We start from the raw sequence: 9,435 nt of genomic DNA on the forward strand, positions 1-9,435 counted from the left end.
TAGGTTTATGTTCTGTTCTAAGGTTTTCATTGTGGTATTGTTGGTAAGTTTTTAGACTTGTTGCAACCTCACAACCACACTTAGGCACATGCTAGTCACTCCTCGGATAATATAGTTGATCAGGCTATATCTTCCCAGTTTTGACTATATGTCTCTAAGTCTACTTGTGCTGCTTAACAATCGTAATATTTTTGTTCTGTCCTAGTGACACTGACTTTAGTATGAATGCATGCATGTATACTTATTTAAATATTTTATTATTTAAAAGTATAAACTCTTGGTCAGAGTACTTTAATCCCATTGTATTTATAGTCTGTATATCTTTTATGGGTTGATATACTCAATTCACTATAAACAATGCTCTGATACCAATATGTCACACCCCAAAACCAAGAACGGCGGAAACGTTCTGGGACGGAGGACGTCATGTACAGTATCACAACAATGAATAGTAGTAAACAAGCAACAACATCATCCATTGCATTAATAATATAATTTTAATACAAGTGTGTTCTGTCAAGTTATATAGACACCAAAATATAAATAAAAATGAAAGATGAGTCTTGAACGAGCTCCATCTTCTCAAAACCTGGCTCCGGTACCTGTCTACTATTGACCTGAAGATACAAGTTATTTTAAAAGAGAGTATCAGCTTTAAAGCTGGTGAGATCATAAGTATTTTAATGTCTGTATTTGTATGAAAGTGCTTGTAAGTATGTGATGTGTAAGTATGTAAAAGCTCGTGAATGTTTGAAAAAGGTTTGAATCTCCTAGAAAACCATATGTTTCCTACTAACCGTAGCCTTCTACCAAGGCATGTTGTGGTCGTGTGTGTGTCTCTTGTAAGAGTATGTATTTTCCCAAATCTGACTATCATTTACCAAAAATATAGTTTTTACATTACTATATATTGTGTGAAGATCACAAAGTGAATGAAATGGGAAAATGAAATAGTACTGTAGTGTTGTATTAAGTAACTACTGATGTACTAACTACCTTAAACCAATTGTAATTTAAAGTACCATGTGATCGGCCTGTACCCTGCTACCGACTATAGAACGCGACGATGTAAGACGTCGGAAGAAATGATGTTTGGCACCCGTAGACTTGCAAGTCCCACTGTAGGGAGCAGCGAGGTGTAGGATAGTCAATCCAGTATAGATCTATACACAAACTCATACGCTCCCCATTTAAGGAGATTCTGGATACAAAACGAGCCATGACAGGTGATGCCATGCCCCGTTACGTGGCTCACATAACTGTATAAGTACACTTGTGAATGTATTGAATGTACTAGCTGTATTGTATGTTCTCTCTCTGTCTAGTATGTATGTTCTCTCTGTATGGTATTGTTTGTTCTCTCTCTGTCTAGCATGTATGTTTTCTTGTAAAATGTATAGTATGTACTAGCTGTATTGTATTGTATAGTATGTACTAACTATATTGTAATGTATGTACTAGCTATATTGTAATGTATGTACTAGCTGTATTGACTCATGTATGAACTGACTCATTGTATGTTTCATTGTTCTAGTAATAGTATTAGCATCTCCCTAAACTATGCCTATTATAGCTTACTAGTAATATGATTTGCATGTATGAACATGTTTGTATACCCTTGCTACCCAAAGGTATTGAATAGAAAGAAGGAACTTTTATATCTATATACATATACATAATATATAACAAGGATTCAAACGTCCTTCGGACAAATAACCGATACCCTAAGCCCACAACCAAACGAGGAACAGGAGGTAAGGTGAGTTATCAGTCCTAAGTCCTTTCAATCCTACTTATATAACTATATCTATAAAGATATATATTTAACAGAATATAAGTGTAAAAGAGTTTAAGTAAAAGTATTTGACATGTAAAAGAGTTTGATAAAAGCATTTGGTATGTAAAAGAGTTTGTAAAACATTTTGAAGTAGTTTGTTTGAAAACACAGTTTGAAAAGTAAGAAATCCACTTGTTTGGTAGTTATTAATCACATGTGATTGATATAATAACTATAATAGATCAACTTGTATCCCCCCATAAAAGCATTTAAAAACATTTAAAAGGTTAATTAAGGGGTATGAACTCACCTGTAGTGAGTGGTTTGGATGAACGGATGATTTAGGATGCTAAGTGTCAAGTGAAGACTTGTACACACACAATGATCCTAGTTAACATATAATAACACATATATGTATCCAATTAGTCATTAAACAACTAATTAACCAAGTTAAGATATCCTAAGACATGTAAAACACTTGATTTAAGTGCTATAAGTCCTAAGGATTGCATCTAAGGATTGTAGGACTTGGCTATTGAGTTTGGGGTCCAAGGGTAAACTCTTTATGAGTTTACGGTTTTGGGACCAACTCTTATTGAGTTTACGGTCGTAACCCATGAGTTTACGGCCGTAAACTCATGGTACGTTTACCATTTTGTGTTTTGAAGCTTTAAAGGTCATAAGAAGCATTCCTACTTCAAGTCTAAGCCTTTGGAAGTGATTAGGGCACCATTTCACTCCTTTGTGGAGTTTACGGTCCATGGACCATTTCTCCTTGGGTTTACGGCCGTAAACCCAAATGGTTTATGCTCTTTTTGATGTTTTAAGTCCTAAGCACATCAAGGATGGTATCTAGACTAGTATCCAAGGCTTGGTAAGGGACTAGGGCACACTTTGGCCCCTTTATTAGGGTTTACGGTCCAAGAACATCTTGGACCATAAACACCTTTGATTTTGTGTTTCCTTATGTTTTCTAGATGATTTAGAAGTGTAACAAGTCTTATAATACACTAGGGTAAGAGTACTTACTCTGTAGAAGCTCGAAAGGGTGTTAAAAGTCTAAGAACACTAGTATGTGTTCTTGGTGTTCTTGGTGAAACTTGAAGATCTACACATGTGAAATGATTTCACGGATGGAATCATGTAAGATCACTAGATTAAGTAAGATATCAACTTTTTAGGGTAAGAAACACTTACATAGTTGAAGATCAAGAAGGAAAATCGGATGATACTTGAGAGGTTTTGAGTTCTAGCTTTGAAATTGTGAAAAAGTGAATAAAATGGCTAAGTGCCATATTTATACCCTTGGGGTTTACGGCCGTAAACACCTTGTTTAGGCCGTAAATTCCAAACTCTTGGATTTTTGGGACTTTATTGTTGCACAATAAACCCTAGGGCATCCTCTCTCCTGTTATCTCCTGAAGTACTAGTCTTTAGGACACTCAAACTGACTCTACACAGCTCAAAAGTTAGTAGAAACTGTTCTGACTTCTATTGAAGTGAATGGTTGTACAGAATAGAAATTTCGGGTTGTCACAGTATCATATTGAAAACAATATAGAAGTATTTTAGATGAGTTGTGTAGTGCAGGTATGCCTAGGAATATGTAGTCGGAACTGGGATTAATATAGCCTGATCAACTATATTTGTCCGAGAGCCGACTAACGTATGCCAGGGAGTAGCTGCAGTGGACAACAAGTTTAATAACTTACCAAAAGCATAACCTTTTTGAATCAAACATAACATTTAGAATACTATAGGAGTATTTGGTAAAAGCAATAAGTTTAAACTTTGATACTTCACTATGTGCTTTAGTTTATAGTAAATTCTTAACCCTATTCTCGTATAGACACAATGGCTGGATTCCATCTACCCGGAGACCCCTACTACCCGAACCAAAGTGATGGAGGATGGATTGGGAATGATCCAGAGGAGATTGTGGACGAAGAAGAATTCGGGGAAGGAATGCAAGAATGCCCCGACACTGATCTCGGAGCCAATAACCTACCCTTAGTAACTCCGATCCAAAATCCTAATCCTCGACCAGGATTCCAAGGCCCAACACCTCTGTGGGTAGTAAACCTAAATAGATGGAGCCTCGAACAGGGTCAACTCTCTCCGTAAAATGGGGACCGAAGCTTCTACAACCTAAGCAAGGGAGGCTCAGCAGACAGAGTCCTTCCTATACTGGTTCGCCGGGTTGCTCGCAATGATGAGCAAGGAAGGGAAGCTATCCAATGAATCGTGGAGAATGATGCAAACACCGGAGTCAATACAATTCACATCCGACAAATAGGATTAGCCCATGGAAGAATCGTGAGTCACAATGAAGCTCTACAGAGAGAGCTAACTACAACTCAAACTACAGTCAGAAAACTTTGAGCACACCAGGCAATGTATGAAAGTCGTATGCGCAAGATGGAGCGTCAGTTGGCAGAACCAAAGGCTCATCCAAGCAGTTCACATCACGAGTAGAGGGCACTCTACTCGCTTTTTCTGTTGGTTTATGGAATAACCTTCGTATGTACTCCGATTAGTACTCTTTTCATGTAAACTTTCCGGTTTAGCTAGTACTGTTTTACTAGATCTCTATGCTGTCAAGTTTTCCCTGTGTGGTGTATTGTAGACCTACTCCAAGGTCAAGTTTTCCGAATTCTATGTAATTTCTATACCAACTATAATGACAGACTTCTTGTTTCCTTTAAAGATCATCACTATCAATCCATGCTTTGGCTATGTAAACAATTCATGTCATCAACTGTTTTAGCAACTCACTACACTATCCTTGTTGACCTAATCTATGGAAGTTCAATGTTATTGAACTTGGAAACTTTGTCGAAGTCTTACCACCGTTTCATCGTTAACCCTATAGCTGGAAGATACAGTCTAGCTAATCTAACAGACCAATCCTTCGATAAATCCAACTTTTCTATCACCTACACCCTTTAGAGAAAGAGACAGTTACCATATGATATCAAATCTCTACAACTTCAACTAGGGCAATCAAAACATTGACAGAGATTCAACACACCTGAGAAGGACACCCAATATAGATACCAGGAGATAACAAATCATTTCCACCAAAAATAGGACAGAGAACAGAGGGAACCACTCGTGAAGCATGCGAGGTGGTAGAGAACCTAATGCGTCAAATGAATAATTAATAATTATTATTACCTAGTGAGTTGGTAATTATATTACTCGCACTATGAGATATGTATGTGATATCCTTCTTCATAACTAGAAATAGTAAGAGAGATACCCTCTTCCAAAACCCATGAAACTAGATCGACCTAGGATTTCAACATCTATACCCTAATTTGCTAAAAATTAACTTAAATACGATACCTATTTCAACCCTCATTCATAAATACACCATAAGGATGTAGGTCTAAGCATTAAAAACCGAATAGCAGGATGAGAAATTTGTACTTATAGAATTCAACTAACAACTACCGTAGTTAGCTAACCGACTCGTTTCACATCATGTAGCAGAATCATGTCTTCACATGAAATATCGAGACTCAAGACATGCAACTCAAACCGCTTGCAAACCCGAGCATCAAGAAAACATCTTGTTACAATACCAAACAGGATACTATCAAAGAGAAGCTGCGACAACAACGGATTTCCCGGGATACTGTAGCCTTCATCACTGAAGATTCTTAGTTGCAAACTGAACTATGAAAATTGCTAAACCCCTCTACATGTATTTCCCAACGGAGAGAGAGTGAACGTTAATGGCATGAATGAAGAAACCCACTTAGTAATGCCGAAACCAGTCTTATGTGATTGATTATCTAATAATGAGACTAAGTGACTCTACAGGAAAAGCATAGCTAAACACCTCCAATATGAGTGTGAGTCGTCAGAGAGAGATATCACTCATTTTTAGTGATCATTAACTTGTTCTGCTGCCAGAACAACCAAACACCCAAGTGAAGTGTGAGCTATACCTATGAGCGTTCATCTGAATCGACCTGTTAGACCACTTGTCGTCAGAAATAATGCTATAAAATCTTACGAAATCTCTTTAGCTACATATATGGCTACCCTTTGATAACCGAACCCGAGTCTTTGATTCGGAAGCAAACATTCTTCAAAGTCTTTTTCAAAACATAAGATATGTAAAACCGAGTCACAAACTTTCAAAACAATTACATGGTTTTATATATATATTATCTTTGACAAAACCTTTTTCCTAAATTTTCAAGATTAAAATTGTTAATGTGATAATATTTGTCCTTATTTCATTAATGATCACATAGGGGGAAATTGTTGAATAATGGTTTTGTATGTGACCATCACTGAAATAAAACGAACTGTTTTGATATTATCTAACAAATATTATCAGTTATTTCAGGTTGAATCAATGCGTAATCAAACGGCATATACGAAAACACGTGAATGACAAAAACGCAAAGACGTAAATTCACAACTTGACGAGTCTCAAACCGTATAAAGATAGAAATATCGAGACTCAAGACATGCAACTCAAACCGCTTGCAAACCCGAGCATCAAGAAAAAAATTAAAGAAGAAATCAGCCATGACACGCGGACCGCGTGTCATCAAGTTGAACAAATGTGTCAAACTGAAGAAATCAGCCATGACATGCGGACCGTGTGTCATGAATGGACTGTCCACGTGAAAGAATTTCGATTCAGGTCCGATTCACTCAGCTCCCGCGACATGACACGCGGCCCGCGTGTCATCAATGGACTGTCCGCGTAAAAGAAATTCTATTCAGGTCTGATTCACTCAGCTCCCGCGACATGACACGCGGCCCGCATGTCATCAATGGACTGTCCACGTAAAAGAAATTCTATTCAGGTCTGATTCACTCAGCTCCCGCGACATGACACGCGGCCCGCGTGTCATCAATGGACTGTCCGCGTGAAGTCCTGAAAGCCCACGCTTTTGAGTCTTCAAATGTGTATTTTACATGTACTAGTGTATGTATGTATAATATATGAATATATATTATATATATGTATATTGTATGTATATTTTATATATATATATACAAATCATGTATATATATATATATATATTGGACATAAATCTTCAAAAGCAAAAGCAACAAACACTTCAAATCTGTCCAGCTTTCAATCCACTTGCTTCATCATCACTTCCAACATGTATACCCAACAAAGATACTACTTTTGATTATACATACATACACATGTATTGTGTATATGTGTGTGAATGTGAAGAAAGTCTCCAAAGGCTGCAAGAAAGAACAAAGACAGCAAGACAAAGTAGAATACCCACTTGTTCTTCCAACTTTCCAGCTTTCACTCCATCAACTTGTTTACTTTCCATTAAACAAAGAATTCCCTGGAGTATTTGTGCATATAAATACATGCATGCAAGAAGAGCAAAGGGTGCTAAATACACCAAAGAGTGCAGAGATTAGAGTGGAGAAAAACACCAAAGAGTGATATGCTCAAAACACCAAGAGTGCAGAAAAACACCAAACACCAAAGTGAGAGTGTAGAGAAATATATGTGTGAGGATATATATGAGTGTATTATGTGTGTTAGAATGTTTAATTGTTACATGTAACCTGTAACTATTTCATTCCAGAAGAAGAAGCCAAAGCCAAGACCAACAAGCTTCAAGAAAATCATCTTCTTCAAGAACACCAAGAACACCAAGAACACCTCATTTCCAGAAATACCCCCAACCAAGAACACCAAGAACACCTCATTTCCAGAACTACCCTCAACCAAGAACACCATCTTCATTCCTGGAAATCATCAAGAACATCATCAAGAACATCAAGAACATCAAGAACATCAACTCATTTCCAGAAATACCCTCATTCAAGAAATCTGTCCCCATTTCCAGAAATACCCCCAGCCAAGAACATCAAAGCACAAACTTACACACCCCGTGTAAACAACAAATCAAGAAAACTTCCAACCCTTGAACACACCCCGTGTTGAAACCAAGGCAAACATCTACACGACCCGTGTTCATCTCTGCCCAAAAACACCCTTTCAAACCAATCAACACGCCCCGTGTTGCATCGAAGGCTAAATCTAACACGCCCCGTGGTTAGTATCAAACACAGAAAAGTCTTCAAACACCTACCAAATAACCATACCCAAATCAACCAAATACCCAACACCCAAAACACCAAAATACCGAACACCCAAAACACCCAAAACCCAATACCCAAAACACCCAAATCAACCAAATACCCAACACCCAAAACACCAAAATACCGAACACCCAAAACACCCAAAACCCAATACCCAAAACACCCAAAACACCCAAAAACCCAATACCCAAAACACCCAAAACCCAATATCCAAAACACCCAAAACAACCAAATACCAAAATACCCACACAACCAATACCCAAACCCATATACTTTAAATACAATTACATACAAACCCGTGTATTTGTCATACTGTATAAACACTTAAGTAACACAATTTTGAATAAACTTTATGTTACTTATTCCTGATTGAACATTGGACAAATAGTGACACAGTCTATTAGGTTCCAGTCCAACCCCAAGCCAGTTCAGTCAATTTATTGACAAACCTACTTGATAGACAAAACAGTCGTTCCACGAGTCCAGTTCAAAACCCACCTACTATCTATATTTATATATTTTCTTACTGCTTTATGTCATTTAAATACTGTCATTTATTTCATTTATAGCTTTCAGTCATTTATAGCTTTCTAGTATTTACTTATTCCGCATTCTTATATTTCCGCATATTATCTGATTAAATATATATGTCTGTCACCCAGTAACTGGTATCCGAGCCTGTTATTCGTGGTAATCAGATTGTTATATTTTCAGCATGCTAAAAATTAACTTAAATACGATACCTATTTCAACCCTCATTCATAAATACACCATAAGGATGTAGGTCTAAGCATTAAAAACCGAATAGCATGATGAGAAATTTGTACTTATAGAATTCAACTAACAACTACCGTAGTTAGCTAACCGACTCGTTTCACATCATGTAGCAGAATCATGTCTTCACATGGAAGTAACCGCCCAACCAACGAAACACCACTCCTGCATATAGACTCAACTACTTTTCAAGCTGCGGTCACAGCCGTCGTGATAGTCATCATGGCACATCGGAATGCAAGTAACGCTAGTAAAAATGGAAATGGTGTCGACAATTCAAATCTTAGTAACAACCAAGGAAACCAACGAGTGTCTACCTACAAGAATACTCCAACCCACAAACCTAAAAACATGAAACGAAAGTTTTGGAACGAAAAGGGGAGCAGTTCGACTCAAGGGCCTATCAAAAGGCAACAAGAGGTAGCAATCCCTACCCCTACTGGCCCTACTCCCTCAACATCGACAACACCATATTCAGGAAACCTCCCACAATGCAAAAGGTGCAACTACCATCATTACGGAGCCTGTCGAGAGATATATTGTGATAGGTTCCAGAAGAAAGGGCACACCAACGATCATTGTAGGACTCCGATCCCCAATGTTGGAGTAGATCCAGTATGCTATTTATGCAGTGAAAAGGGGCACTTTAAGAGAGATTGCCCGACAGAGAGGAATGATGGAGGAACGAGAGGAGTTTAACGACGAGTCATAAGGAAACAACAGGGAACCTACTTGAATTTTGGTACGTTTTCCAAATAACAATAATTAAGCATCAA

The sequence above is a fragment of the Lactuca virosa genome, chromosome 3 (genome assembly GCF_052849685.1).
Source record: "Lactuca virosa cultivar CGN04683 chromosome 3, Lactuca_virosa_CGN04683_v6, whole genome shotgun sequence".
NCBI classification, from domain to species: domain Eukaryota; kingdom Viridiplantae; phylum Streptophyta; class Magnoliopsida; order Asterales; family Asteraceae; genus Lactuca; species Lactuca virosa.